Source organism: Rhineura floridana, chromosome 3 (genome assembly GCF_030035675.1).
Source record: "Rhineura floridana isolate rRhiFlo1 chromosome 3, rRhiFlo1.hap2, whole genome shotgun sequence".
NCBI classification, from domain to species: domain Eukaryota; kingdom Metazoa; phylum Chordata; class Lepidosauria; order Squamata; family Rhineuridae; genus Rhineura; species Rhineura floridana.
Genome location: NC_084482.1, coordinates 160,977,661 through 160,993,899, shown reverse-complemented (window position 1 = coordinate 160,993,899; position 16,239 = coordinate 160,977,661).

The following is a 16,239-nucleotide window of genomic DNA, read 5'->3' as shown; positions in this document are numbered from 1 at the left end:
GGGCATCTGAGGGAGGAGTGACACACTGAGGTCTGCTCCATCACGCTGACTGAAACCTATTGCTATTTGGCTGCTACTGTCCCAGAACCTGTTTCCAAGGCCGCTATTCCAGCCAGTCACTAGAAGAACCGGTATGCAATTTCTGTAACTTGTGTCTCTGGTATTGCATTCCTGTAGGATGGACTGTATTATTATTATTATTTCCCATCTCTATACAGCATCTAGAAAACTTCAGGCACTTTAGAAATTATTAAGAATCATTGTCATAATATTGAGAAGCAGTTTTTAATTTACATAGGAACACAGGAAGTTACCTTATATTAAGTCGGACCATTGATCCATCTAGCTCAGTGTTGATCCACCTAGCTCAGCTCACTGACTGGTAGAAGCTCTCTAGGATTTCAGACAGGGATCTCTCTCAGCTGTGCCTGGGAGATGCCAAGGGTTGAACCCAGGACTTTCTGTATGCAAAGCAGATGCTCTACCACTCAGCTACAGAAATGTTTCATACTAATGCAATATATAATGGAATCCAAGGCACATCCTGTCAGGCAGTAGTGTGGTCCTTTCCCGTGGACCCCAACAACTTTCCTTCCTCCTGTATCCTTTTCCAGTTCCTCCCTCTCTTCTCATCCTCTGCTCAGCCAAAGGGATGAAGATGGGTACATAATACTTAGAATTCAAAATTACTAACCATGCAGAATTAAGTGAAATGATATCACAGCAATATTGATTTAAGTAGCCTGGTAAAACCCAAAATTGTGCCTATAAGTGCAAAGCCTCTCTTCTGGATTTTGCTTATTTGAAAATAGTTTCTCCATTACAAGCACTGCACTGCCTGATAAAATCTCTCCCCTGCTCTTGTGTCTCTTAACACTGATAAGAAGATACAAGTTTCCAGCAGCAGCTCAAATACACAGAAAATGTTTTCTGTCCTGGGAAACTAAAAAGGCCAGTAGAAAGAAATAAAGTAAAGAAATTAAGCCAGAACACACATTGTTTCGAAAACATCTGAAATGTGCTTTCCTTGCAAAAAAAGAAGAAGCTTACATTCACTTAGTGGCCCTTTTTTGAACCAGCACATGCATGGAAGGGGGGGAAAGCTTTTTGATTTACCACATTCCCTTGATCCTCTCCGTTTCCTATTTCCACAGATATGCCAGTTTCAGGCATGGAGGCATCTACCAGAAAGACAGAACTAAAACAAATATTTTGATAGCTAAACCTTGGTCTAAGTTGGGAAGGTTGTAAATGCTGCTACCATAAATAAGTTATTTTGATTTCATTGCAGCAAAGAAAAGAGATTTCTGAGGCACACAGCTTCCAGGAAGGCAGAGGTGGAACTACTAAGATTAAATTATACTGTGGATGCTGAAGACAAGGCATTCTAACAATCAAAATGTGAACTGGGAAGGGATGGGAGGAGATAATTTACTTCTTTTGTTTGCCCTTTCCAGGTTGAAAATGACTAACTGCATAAAACATTAAAATAACACCTTAAAACAATAATCCAATCATAAAACCATAATGGTAACAATAGCAGACAGCATGGCACATAAAACATACGCCATATAAAACTTGAACCAAATATCCAAATATCTAGCAGGACAAATACACCTTTTATACTGTTATGAAAACCTAACAGTGATGAACACTATTACAGCACCCTTAACAGGGTGGTCTGTAGCTTTGGAGCACTGCAGATAAAGTTCTATCCCACTCTTGTTCTCATTTCTTTTGCTGATGGCACCCTGAGGAGGGCTTCCTCTGAGGATGAAGCTTGATCAGGAAATCAACAATAGGATTTTCGCCTACACTTTGAACTGCATGCACATATGCGGCACTCACATGTTTCTTTTTCAAGTGTACATGTGGGTTGGCGCACTAGGTGAGGAGGCTTATGCATTTGGTCCCATCTTTTTTTTTAAAAAAACAAGCATTTTAGAAATTTAATAAATTAACTAGTCCATCAAACCACAAAAATGTTGGCAGCCTCATCAGAATCTTTTTGGTCCAGCAATTACACCTTCCTGCCATCACTATTAGTTAAGTAAGAAAGGCTTGGTACGGTTACTTAGCAACCATCATGCACCCTCTGTGCACTCTTTCCTTGACCCAACAAGAGTAGAAGAGTCAGGCACAGTAACCCAAAGAAAAAGCAAGAAAATAAGAGTGGGAGTTGAACTGAGAGGGCATCCCCTTTACCCAGTGAGTGAGCCAGCCCTGAAAATATTACAGTACCATGCTTTGAGAGTGTGATAAAGTGGGAGAAACAAATATATAATTTCATGAACAGGATAGTTCTTTTTTGCCAGAAAATAGTAATAGAGCTTAAAATTCTTTATAGAATAACATGTTATTAACTCTCAACATAAATCCTCCCAACTACCAAGGAACAGCTTAGCATTGAGGAGACTTCACACAGATGGGAAAAAGTCTAACAGTGCAATCCTATATGTGTCCACTCTGCAAGTTCCATTGAGTTCAATGGGACTTACTCTCAGGTTAATGAATATAGGATTGCAGCCTAGATGATCTAAATGTCTGTGGGAACAATGGTAGGGCTCTTTCCCATTGAACTGGCTCTGCCCTCCTTGCAAGGTGCTGATCCCATGGAAAAGACCCATGCAACTGATTGAAATCACATATTGTATTTATTTATTCATTTATTACATTTATTGATTGCTATTCTTCATAAAAATGAACCCAAATCAACTTACAATAAAAAGATTAAAACCAATATAAAACTAACACAAACAAAAAGTTTTTTTAAAAAAACCCACAATACATGGATAAGATAGTGAAACAACTCACCCCCTAAAAGAGGCTACAATGTCAAAAGCCCTCCAAAAACCCTGCAAAAAATTAAGAGCCAAATGCCGGTGATAAGAGTAACGCTTTTGCCTGGCACCTAAAGATAGATAATGATGGCACCAGTTATGCCTCTATGGGGAAAGCATTGAGTCATTTATTTATTTTTAATATCTGTATCCTGCCTTTCCACTTTGAAAGGTTTTCAAGGTAGCTCACAATATACAATTTAAAATCACAACAAAAAGTTGTGATAACAATCCTCAAAACAATCCAAAAAATAAGAACATGTGTATATGAATGCCTAAATCCTAGCATTCAATTAATTGAGAAACTGATAATTGATTTCTACTTAAAGAGGCTTCAACACCTTGGCTGACCCTTTCATAATAAAGATTCTGCCTCAAAACATCTCTACTCTTTCTCTTTGTTATACCCAGAAAGTAAAAGGTGCAATGATGTGTTTTATCAGTATAGTTTCCGGATTTTTGTTGGAGAGGTGACATCTGATATGAATCTGTGCAATTTGAGACTGTCACTATAATAAATGAGATGCTTACTGTTCCATCTAACAACCAGCCTGGGTATAGTAGCTTTTTGAATCAGCTGCTTTATGGATGATGCAACCATGTTTTGTTTCACTAGGAAGAAAATGTGCATCTCCGAAAGGAAAAAGCCAAATATGGCAATAAACTAGACTGAAGTTGTGCCCTAAAATGGGATTTTGAATTGAGATTAATGAGGACAATCCAGACAGGGTAGACCACATTGTAAATGTAAAATCCCTTAAATGTATTTACTAATGGACAGTTGGAAGTGGGAGGGAACCACGAGGCTTTGGAAATGGAGAAAAAACAGTCCAATTCAAGGAAATTTTCCCCACAAAAATGAGCTATGTCAGGAGGTCAGAATGTAAAGAATTTCAGAGCTAGATGGGTAGATAGGCTAATACTGGAGATGTTTTATATGGCCCTTTTTTATATCTGACATTTCAGCACTGGAAGAAGGATTTCTCTTAACATTGATCGAAGGGGCCATTCTACATAAGTGAGGTGGGAGTTTTTTTAGTTCAGTATGTGAGCAGTTGTGTAAAAGCTGCTCTACACCAATAAGATAAGCAATCCTGTGATCTTCAGACATGACGGTGTGTTGTTGTCTACAGAGATTATTTCTCTGCATGTGTGAAGCAGCCTTGAATTAGGGTGTTCTTACTAGTAAAGCCCTAGGGTCACCAAGAAAAATGAGGTAAATCCAGATGCTACTTAGTGGCAAAGAATGTAGGGCAGGGAAAATATTTCCCTCTTCACAAACCATCCCTTCCCTCTCCATGCAATTTTCATCTGGTTCCCTTTTGCTTCAGAAATCACCATATTCTCATTTCACATTTCTGATTCCTGTTCAGCAAAAACTATAAGACTTCTTGTAGAACACATTGCTTATGGCATAAGCTTTCACAGACTGCAATCTTCTTCCTCAGATGCATTAAGTGTCATCATAGAATATAGAATCATAGAGTTGGAAGGGGCCTTGTAGGCCATCGAGTCCAACCCCCTGCTCACAGCAGGAAATCCACAGCTAGAGCATCTCCCGCAGATAGCTGTCCAGCCTCTGCTTGACGACATCCAGTGAAGGGGATCCCACCACCTCCCTAGGCAGTCGGTTCCATTGCCGAACTGCCCTTACTGTCAAGAAGTTCCTTCTAATGTCCAATCTGAATCTACGCTCCTGCAACTTAAAACCATTAGACCTAGTCCTACCCTCTGGGGCAGCAGTGAACAAATCTGTACCCTCCTCTATGTGACAGCCCTTCAGGTACTTAAAGAGTGCAATCATGTCGCCCCTCAGCCTTCTCTTCACCAGACTGAACATGCCAAGTTCCTTCAACCTTTCCTCATAAGACTTGTTCTCCATACCGGCTATCATCCTCGTCGCCCTCTTCTGAACCCGCTCCAACTTGTCTATATCTTTCTTAAAATGAGGCGCCCAGAACTGAACGCAGTATTCCAGATGAGTTGAAAAAAATGGTTTGAAAATGGACAGTGGTGGAGAAGAATGGAGTGGAGGGTGAAAGGAGCTGGAGGGCAAAAAGGCAGTGGCAGAATGGACATGAAGAACTGTGGAGGTGAGAAACGATGGTGGGTGGGTGTGTTTGGCACGCAAAACTCTGAGTGGTGGCCACTGCCTGCCTCCCTCCCCACTTCCCCTCTCTTACCAGCTGAGATACAAGATCCAAAAGCCTCCTTACAGCAGCAGCTTTGGGGTGAGTAAGGGGCAGGCAGAAGTTGCAGCAGCAAGCAGCCAGGGTCCTAAAGAGCTGCTGCTTCCAGTTTTCTTTCCTGCCCTTCCTTTCTTCCAAACAAGCATTTGTCCAGGCACTTGTTAAGCATGATTGTATAGTTAACTTATAGTACAATATATACAAGTCTACTCAGAAGTAAGTCTCTTTATGTTTAATGGAGCTTACTCCCAGGTAAATCAAATTGGGTATAGTATTGCACTAATTAGGCAAGATAAGGACTGGTTGAAGCCTTGAAGCTGTACTAATTTGCGGGGGGGGGGAGAGAAAATATGACACTTTATTATGCAAAGACGCATCAATCTAGTTAAGGCAAGTAAAATTTGATGCCTATGAGACAAGGACTAACCTGAAATCCAATACATGTCTACTCAGAAGTAAGTTCTATTGGGTTTAATGGGACCTACTCCCAGGCAAGTGTGTATTCGAGTGCACACTTCTTTATTTTTATTTTATTTATTATTTAATTTGTATCCCACCCTTCCTCCCAGCAGGAGCCCAGGGCGGCAAACAAAGCGCTAAAAACACTTTAAAACATCATAAAAACAGATCTTAAAATACATTAAAACGAGATACCAGTGTGTCCTGCCTGGCCTAGAGTTTCTGCTGGGTGCAGGGCACAAATAATGGCATCTATGCAAAACCAAAATAGACAAAAACACACAGGATAAAATAAATAAGTGGGGGTGCCCACCACAAAATCTGCTCTGGGCCAGGACAAATCATACACCTGAGGAAATGGGAGGGTGTCCTCTATGAGATGCCACAGCTTCCTGATTGGCCCAGAGTTTCGTGTGGGCAGGAGATCTGAGCAATTATACACATCAAAATATTTAAATAAGGTAGGAGGGAAAAGGAACTGGTGGTGCCCACCCCAAAACTTTATTTGAGGTACTAGAAATCATACACATATGCATACAGGACAGGGTCTTCTACAAGATGGCATTGGTTTCAACCCAGGTCAGAGCTTTTTGTTCAGTCATGTCACAGAGACATTCGTTTATCATTTCTGATTTTAGATTGTTTTTAACTTGTTAAATTTTTTGTGATCTGCCTGGGAACCTTTTGGTTAAGGGCAAGGAATAAACCTAAACACCAAGAACATTAATTTATGTATAAGAAGAATAGCCAAAATATATATGAAAAATTATAAGGAACTGGGATGCCTATTCCAAAATAGGAATTGGGACACCACAAATCGTAGTTCCACACACCAGGGAAACTGTCTTCTATTAGATGCCGTCCATGCATCGTTTAGAGTCTCATCTATGAAATTACATCTTTATGCTTCTTGCGTCATCATTGTCTGGTGATCCAGCCAAGTTTCCTTTGCCATGGCACCAGATAACATACAGTGATACTTTGAGAGTGCTGTCCCAGGAGGTTGTTCCAAGTGGTCCAAAGCCTGGTCGGTCCAGTTGCTCAGGAACCCTTGGAACAGTCTAAGGCCTCCTGTGACAAATTAGCAAAGCACTTTGCCGACAAAATCAAACATTTACGGAGCTCAATTCCGTACGCCGTGGACACAGTAAATGAAACAGAGTTGGCCAGTTGCAATCCGGTCAAATGGGATCGGTTTCGACCTCTTCCTTCTGAGGATGTGGACAAGGTGCTCTCGACTGTGAAGCCTACCACCTGTCTAACTGATTCTTGCCCATCGTGGCTCCTTGTGAGCTGCAAAGAGAAATTGGGCGAGGGGATTAAGGCGGTGGTCAATGCATCCTTGGAGGAGGGTGTAATGCCATTAGCACTCAAGGAGGCAATTGTAAAGCCCATCTTAAAGAAGTCCTCCTTGGATCCCCAAGTTTTGAATAACTTTCGCCCAATTTCGAACCTACCATTCCTGGGCAAGTTCATTGAGCAAGTGGTGGCTAATCAGTTGTCGACACACTTGGATGAAACGGATTATTTGGATCCATACCAATCGGGTTTCAGGACTGGACATGGAACTGAAACAGCATTGGTCGCTCTAGTTGATGATATGAGGAGGGCATTAGATAGGGGAGAATTCACCTTTCTTGTCCTCCTCAATCTCTCAGCGGCTTTTGATACTGTTGACCACAGTATCCTTTTACATCGCCTGGAGGAATCCGGAATAGGAGGCACTGTACTACGGTGGTTCCATCCCTTTCTTTCCGACAGGCATCAACAGGTAGCATTGGGGGAGGAGGTTTCAGACCCTTGGCCTCTCAATTGTGGTGTGCCACAGGGCTCTATCCTCTCTCCCATGCTATTTAATATCTATATGAAGCCGCTGGGGACAATCATTAGGAGATTTGGGCTGCAGTGTCACCAATATGCGGATGACACTCAGCTCTATCTGTCGTTTAAATCTTCACCAGAGTCTGCTGTGGAGACCATGTCCAAGTGCCTGGAATCCGTGAGTGGATGGATGGGAAGGAACAGGCTGAAGTTGAATCCTGATAAGACTGAGGTGCTACTCGTGGGAGACAAGGGAAGGCTGGGAGATGTTGACCTGGTGTTCGACGGGGTTAAATTGCCCCTGAAGGACCAGGTCCGCAGCCTTGGGGTTGTTCTTGATTCCAAGCTGTCCATGGAGGCTCAGATTTCGGCAGTGAGCCGGGCAGCTTGGTATCAATTACACCTCATTCGTAGACTGCAGCCCTACCTTCCTGCTCATCAGCTCCCACTGGTGGTACATGCCCTGGTCACCTCTCGGTTGGATTACTGTAATGCGCTCTACGTGGGGTTACCCTTGAAAACGGTCCGGAAATTACAACTTATACAAAATGCTGCGGCTCGACTACTTACAAACTGTCGCCGCCGGGAACACATCACCCCAGTGTTGTTCGACCTACACTGGCTCCCAGTTATTTTCCGGGCCCAATTCAAGGTGTTGGTATTAACCTTTAAATCCCTATACGGTCTCGGCCCAGTTTATCTGATGGAGCGCCTCCAGCGCCACCTACCATGCCGCCCAACAAGATCAGCCACACAGGACCTTCTCTCAATCCCGCCAACTAAAACAGCTAGGTTGGCGGGGACAAGAGAGAGGGCATTTTCAGTGGTGGCCCCCACTCTCTGGAACTCCCTCCCGTATGACCTTCGACATGCCCCTTCCCTGAACGTATTCCGCCAAGCTTTGAAGACCTGGCTCTTCAGACAGGCCTTTGGGACTTACGGGGAGGGTTAAATTTTTACGACCAATAGCCTACTACTCTGTACTGGAACTGTTTTATTGTTTTATTGTTATATTGTATTTTATGATATATTTTATTATGATGTAATGTATTGTTGTTAAATTGTACGTCGCCTAGAGTGGCCATTGGCCAGATAGGCGACCCACAAATTAAATTATTATTATTATTATTATTTGAGAAGAATTTTTGTACATTTGATTTATTATATCTCTAAATAACTTATTACATATATATTTCTCCAACAGGTAACAACCATGTATACAAATGAACATATAAACAAGTACAGACTTAATTTTTTTTAAAAAGAAATAAGCAAGTCATTATTGGAACTGGTAAAACAGTAAAACACTTTTCTTAGAAAAATATGAGAACATTTTTGCAGTTAACAAAATCAAAACCATTTCACATTGGCCGGAATTAAACAATTTCACCCATTCGAAAAAATCTCCTGGTTTTCAGTCATCTCTTCAATAATAGGAGATTTAGAAGAGCACCTTCTAAATTGCACATTGCACATTGCATATCATCTTCTGATAGTTATTGTTTGGTCCTTTATAGCTTCATTGCTACAATATGACTTGGACTACTATTTTTCTTTGTGAAGTCTTGGAACAACTCATCTGTTGCACAAACATGGCCACATCCTGTGTTTTGAAGCTCCCTAATTGTATCGTAGAAGTTCCAATCATTTGCATTTCCCAGATCATGGAAAGAAACAAAGTGATTTCCAGTGTTGAAAGTTGTCCCTACCACTTTGTACCTGGAAAAAATAGTAAACATTTTAAAAATTAAGTACATTTTTGCAGTTCACAAAATCACATATAACCCAGCATCCTGTTCTCCCAGTGACCAACTAGATGCCTATTGGAATCCCAAAGAAGTTTATGAGCGCAACATCACTTTCCTCACATGTGTTTTCCATCAGCTGGTATTTAAAAAATACACATAAATATGTTCAATAGCAACCTATATAGAGACAGTTGAGATGTTGTGGATCAATCTGTAGTTAGTTTACATACCATTAGAAGGTCTGCAATTTTCCTGTTTATGTTGCACATGTGGATTGGAAACAGTAGTAAAGGTTGGAGGAGAGACTGTGGTGGAAGAACCACCACTTCCAAAGCCCTGCTGGGTTTGCACTGGACAGGAAAGTGAGACTCTTTCTTCCCCCTGCCCACCTTTTTCCCTGCCAGTACTTCTTTCTTTAAAGAATAAATACAATCTCTCCCTTTACCTCCATTGTGAGGAAAAAGAAATAATCCAGCTCCATTGCTGTGCTAATGTAGTTTTCCTCCAACTGTGTATCAAAGATTGCCCCCCTGGGGCCCTTTGACCTCAGCACCCCAAGGGGGTTCTTTGCTTCTGAGAAAAGTCCCAATTTCCTTGGGTCACTGCTTCCCAGGCAAACTCTCACCTTCTCAGGGCCAGGTTACACCCAATACCAACCCTGGAAGGGGTACACTGCCACCACCCTTTTACTAGCTCCCACTCTGAGTAAGGGGAACTCAGAACACTAACTGAAATCCTAGAGCAGACCTATTCTTAAACTCTCTGCTCTAGAGCATTAACCAACATTAACCAACGGTAGTCAGTAGCAATCAGTGATCAAGGACTAGATTTAGAGTCATAAGCTCCAAGCAATACACACCATTTATAAAAGGGCAGTTTATTTAAAAGAAAAGAAAGGTACATACAAAAGGAGAGCAGCATATATTTCCTTTAAAGCTGATTGCCCTCAACTGGGCTAAACAAGAGATACATTTGTGAGAGATTCAAGCAGACAAAAGAAGAACATAACAAACCTGATCTAATCTAGCTATACTCACTTCAAGTTGAACGCCTGGTTCCCAATAGCGTATCAGCATCTTCAGGCCAGTCAAGGTAGATGGAATAAGGATCACCCTTCATTTTTATGGGTTTAGCTGGCAACAGGGAGGGGGCCAGTTAGCCATCCTAGGGGCCCCTTCCATGATCACCTTCTTTGAAGATAAGGAGGGCTAGACAGTCCCACCCAGCGGTCCTGATCTGCAATACCCACTCTCCCTGACTTTGATCTCAGGAAGCAGATAAGAGGTAACAGATAAGGTTCAGTTGCATCTTCCTGACATTAGCAAATTGCCTGTCTGGCACTAAAGCACTTTGACTTCTCCAGCACAGAGTATCCCAGGGATCAAAAAGCTCCCACAATTCCCTCTGGTTGAACCATTTTACTTTGACCAACCTTAGCTCAAACTTAGCTATTCTTGACACTGTGGAATAAAATGACTTTGTATCCAGTGGTCCAAAGCCAACTGACTTACCCAAGATATGGGTCCTGGGTAGGATTTAACATGGCCAAGGAAGGATCCACAGTGGTGCTGGGGTTTTCCACTTTCTCACTGACAGCTCAGACCCAGAAAATGCTTTATTCTGAATCTTGTCTTGAAACTTTCAGAAAGCCCCAGAAAACCATGACCCAATCTCCATTACTCTACTGACAAGCCCCTCTTCTGTTTCTAAAGTAACTAGCCCTAGCCAGCATTCTTTTCCCTTCTGATACCACCTTAGCCTCTTAATGCAAATCCCCCCATTCACTTCATCTCAACCAACATCCTTCCCCCTACCCCAATCTCTTTCCCTGACTGCATCCTAGAGTTTCTATGGGTTTTCATGCATGATTTTTAAAACTGGTAGCCCGTATGCTTAACTTTAACTCCATAAAATTTGCCTCTTGCTAGTATACTATTCTTGGTACTGATTAATTATTTTTTCTCCCCTTCAGCCTGTGATTTTGAATCTGTAGTGATGCAGTTTGTATTAGAGTTACCTGCTGAACAGGTTACACCAGTTCCTTTAATAAGTTAATAGTTTTGGCCAAACCACTTTCTTTGTGAGTTAATGGGACTGTTGAGTGGCTGATGTAGATGTCTACAGATGTGGTCCACAGCAGTACTGTTGCTATATAGACTCTGGCAGATGAGTGATCTCACCACCCTGGAGGCAGATTTTTGTTTTAGTCTGAACTGTAGCTGCGAACTGGAGAGAAACAAAGGCTTGCCCTGCTCTGTATACTGAATCCCAAGGCAATGGCTTTGCAGGTCTCCCCAAGACACCTAATGTGGTAGCAAGATATGTTGGGTTGTTAATTCTGTGAGTCTTTCCATTTTATGGTAAATAAAACCATATCTCCTAAAGACAACACAGTCTCCACTGACCTTCATACAAAGCAAAAACAAACTCAGGGTAAGTGCTTGAACCCCTGAAAGTCTCTCACAGTCCCAAAATTAAGGGCATGCACAACACTACTTATTAAGTTCTGTGTCTGTCAATTAACATATGTTCAGATATAAGTATGCTAATTCCCTCTTCATACAATTAAATGTACATTGGATTTTCCTTTGCTTTCCTAGCTAACTCTTGGGTGCCAAAATTCTGGAATGTATTCAAGTGTTAATGACCAACAATTATAAAAAAAGGTGTCAGAGTTGCATGTGGGAACTGTACACGTGTGCTAACTGAACATTTCATAACAAGGCAATTTATAGTGCCTGGTACTTTAGGTTTGCTCTCAAAGTTGGAGATAACCAAAATAAAGACAAACAGCACCTTCTTCTATTTGTAAATTGTTGTACATTATTTTAGTATTAATTTGAATTTGTATGTCCCCTTTGGCATATTCAACCTGAAGGTTGGCAGGAAAGAACTGTAAATCATAAAGTACACTTACCTAATCTCATTACTACTAATCTGTGCTGGAAAATTAAGAGGATCAAATTGTTCCTTATTTGTTGGTTTTGTCTTGCTTGCCACTGTGATGAACAGGAAGCACGGGTCTCCATTAATAAAAGTCCTCCTACTCAGGGTACGTGTCCCATTGCACCTTCTCACTTTTACACTACAAGTGATAAAAATATCTTAGTTGTAATTATCACAGAAAGCATTTTGCTAAAATAGTAATTAAATTCTAGAATAGGTAGAGATTTTTACCTTGTGGTTTGTTCAGATGTGGCAATACCATGCACTTCATAATCCTGACATAATATTTCATCACAACTGTAGTTTTGTATTTTCTACATAGCTTGATTATTGTTGTTGTGCATAGATGCCCATATTTGTTCCATATGTCCACAAGAAAAACCATGTCAGACAGTATGCATTGGTGTCTCGCAGAGGACACTATCCACTTTCAAGTGAATGATTTTTCATAGCCCACAGCAGATTTTGGAGTGGTCACCACAAATTACATATTTCCCCCTATTTACTCTTCATTATTTTAGCTGGGAAAAACTGGCATCTCATAAAATACACCCTCACTTTTCCTGGGGTGTATGATTTGTCCTGGCCCAGAGCAGATTTTGTGGTGGACACCCCCAGTTACTTATTTTTTTCCTGTATGTTTTGGTCTGTTTTGGTTTTGCATAGATGTCCTCATCCGTACCCTGCGCCCAGCAGAAGCTCTGGGTCAGATGGGATGCAGTGATGTCTCATAGAGGACATCCTCCCCTTTCCTGGGGTGTATGATTTGTACTGACCCAGAGCATGTTTTGGGGTGGGTACCCCCAATTACTTATTTTTTTCTGCATGCTTTTTGTCCATTTTGGTTTTGTGTAGATGCCCTTATGCGTGCCCTGCACCCAGCAGAAACGCTGAGCCAGGTGGGACACACTGGCATCTCATAGAGGACACCTTCCCCTTTCCTGGGGTGTATGATTTGTCCTGGCCCACAGCAGATTGTGGGGTGGGCACCCCCAGTTACTTATTTTTTCTGCCTCTTTTTGTACATTTTGGATTTGCATAGATGCCATTATTCATGCCCTGTGCCCAGCAGAAGCTCTGGGCCAGGCTGGATGCACTGGTATGTTATAGAGGACACCCTTCCCTTTCCTGGGGTGTATGATTTGTCCTGATCCAGAGCAGGTTTGGGGGTGGGTGCCCCCAGTTACATATTTCTCTGCCTCTTTTTGTACATTTTGGATTTGCATAGATGCCATTATCCATGTCCTGTGCCCAGCAGAAGCTCTAAACCAGGTGGGACACACTGGTATGTTATAGAGGACACCCTCCCCTTTCCTGGGGTGTATGACTTGTCTTGGCCCAGAGCAGATTTTGCGGTGGGCAACCCCAGTTACTTATTTTTTCCTGTTTTCATCTATTTTGGTTTTGCGTAGATACCCTCATCCATGCCCTGCAGAAGCTCTGGGCCAGGCGGGAAGCAGTGGCATCTCATAGAGGACACCCTCCCCTTTCCTGGGGTGTATGATTTGTCCTGGCCCAGAGCAGAGTTTGGGGTGGTCACCCCCAGTTACTTATTTTTTCCTGTATGTTTTTGTCTGTTTTGGTTTTGCATTGATGCCCTCATGCATGACCTGCGCCCAGAAGAAGCTCTGGGCCAGGCAGAAAGCAGTGGCATCTCATAGAGGACACCCTCCCCTTTCCTGGAGTGTATAATTTGTCCTGGCCCAGAGCAGAGTTTGGGGTGGGCACCCTCAGTTACTTATTTTTTATGATTTTATGACATCATTATGCATTTATGATAATATCAGAAGCCTGATATTTTGATTGAATAAATTTATTGATAATCTTGAAGAGGAGAGACCCCCGATCACAGCAATATATCATACAGGGTATCCCAACATATATTTTGGGGCTCAGAGACATGTTAACTTTGGCTTGAAGTTGCTGTAGCTGTCAACCTTTCTTCTCTTTTAGTGTTTTGAATTTTCAAGCAAATAAGGAACTGGGAACTAGGAACCAACTTCAGCATTGTGGCTGACTAAGGATGGCAAGTACATGGAGCTGACAAGTCTCCACCCTTGGAGTTCTGGTTTTGCTAGAGTTCTCCTCAAAGAGCAAGTTCCTTCCCGGATAAGGCCTCTGTAGACATGAACTGCAGTTTCATTGTCTTCACAGAAACCCTCAGTAGATGCCAAGTGCTTGCCTCAATCATGTCCATAATCCTTCACACCCCATTTCTCTGCAGAGCCACTCAGAGCTGGCACTGGGCCTGGGGCAAGATGTAAGATCAGGGCTGATAACTATCTGATAATTATTACAATTTTCCCTAAATCTTCCTGCAAACCAAAACTTACTACTTTCTTTAAACAAGCTTTTAAGTACTTAGGTTGAATTTAGGGTGAGAAAAATTGAAAACTAATGAAAAACATTGATCAGAACTGGATAGTGAATATGTTTATTAATTATAATCTTGTTCAAAATAACCTTAAAAATGCATAATTTTTGCATGGCAATTTTTTAAGAATATATTCGACATTATTTTGAGACATATACTTTATATTAGTTCTGGCTAATTTTATGCTGTTTCCAATGGTGTAAATAGTTTTACTTCTTTTTTTTAACTTAGTACAGGACATACAACCGAGGTACAGAAAACTCATGGTAGTCCTAAATTTCCTGCGAGTACTGTACACTAGTACTGTACACTAATATTAACTTGCTGTTTCAAGAACAAGTCTTCCATATTTAGTTTTACACACAAAAATGAAAGAAAAGTTTAACATATGCAAATTTCTTCTGGTGCAAACTAATTCACAATGAATATTGAAGAAGAAGAAGAATTTATATACCACCCTTCATCAAGAGACCCGAGGGTGGTTTACAACACAGAAAATAACAATATATATCAAAATTTAACATGCAAAATGCAACACGAGATAGTGCTGGAAGATGAGACCCCCAGGTCAGAAGGCACTCAACAAGCTACTGGGGAAGGACAAAGGACAAGTACAAGTAGCACTGTGACTAATGACGCAGCTGGGTCAAAGCCGAAAGGAAGCCCAGAGGCTCATGCGCACAGATGCGAAAGGAGAGTCCGGAGTTGTAGGACGCACAAAATGGGAACATGGAATGTGAGAAGCATGAACCAGGGAAAGTTAGAAATTGTCAAGCAAGAAATTGAACGTATCAACATTACAATACTTGGCATGAGTGAATTAAAATGGATGGGAATGGGACATTTTCAGTCAGGCAACTACAAAATATTTTATGCAGGAAATGAGAAATTAAGAAGAAACAGGGTTACTTTAATAGTGAGAAGTGATGTAGCAAAAGCAATTAGGAGCTACAACGCAAGGTCTGAGCGAGTGATACCAATGAGATTAAACGGGAAACCTATTAACGTAACCATCATCCAAGTCTATGCTCCAACAGCAAACACAGTAGAAGAACTGGAGAGATTTTACGCAGAAGTACAGGAGGAAATTGATCACACACCAAAACAAGATTTGCTAATAATCATGGGGGACTGGAATGCAAAAGTAGGGAACAGAGAAGAACTAGGAACTGTGGGAAAATGGGGCTTAGAATACAGAAATGAAGCAGGAGAAAGACTTATTGAATTCTGTAAAGCCAATAATTTGTTTCTTGTGAACACATTTTTTGAGCAACTGAAAAGATGAATCTACACGTGGACATCACCAAACGGTCAATATAGGAATCAAATTGATTACATAATTGGTAGCAGAAGATGGAGAAGTTCCATACTTTCTGCAAAAACAAGACCAGGAACAGACTGCAGTACAGATCATGAACTGGTCATATCAAAAATCAGAGTAAAGCTAAAGAAGAACAACAAAGCAATCATAATGCCAAAATACAATTTAAATAACATCCCATAAGAATATAAAGATCAAATAAGGAACAGATTGGAGGCTTTAAACATAGTTGACAGAGAACCAGAAGAACTATGGAGTGAAGTCAGAGACATTATCAGAGAACAATGCCAAAAGGCAATACCTTTCGTTAAAAAGAGAGAAAGACCTTAATGGATGACTGATGAAACTCTTAAAACGGTTAAAGAAAGAAGGAAAGCAAAAGCAAAAGGAGATAGAAACACGGTAAGAACCTAAATGCAACAATACAGTGACTAGTACGTAGGACAAAAAGAACTATTACAATAGTTATTGTATAGAAATAGAAGAGGACAACAAAAAGGGAAGAACAAGAGCCCTATTCCAAAAGATTAGAGAAAATAAA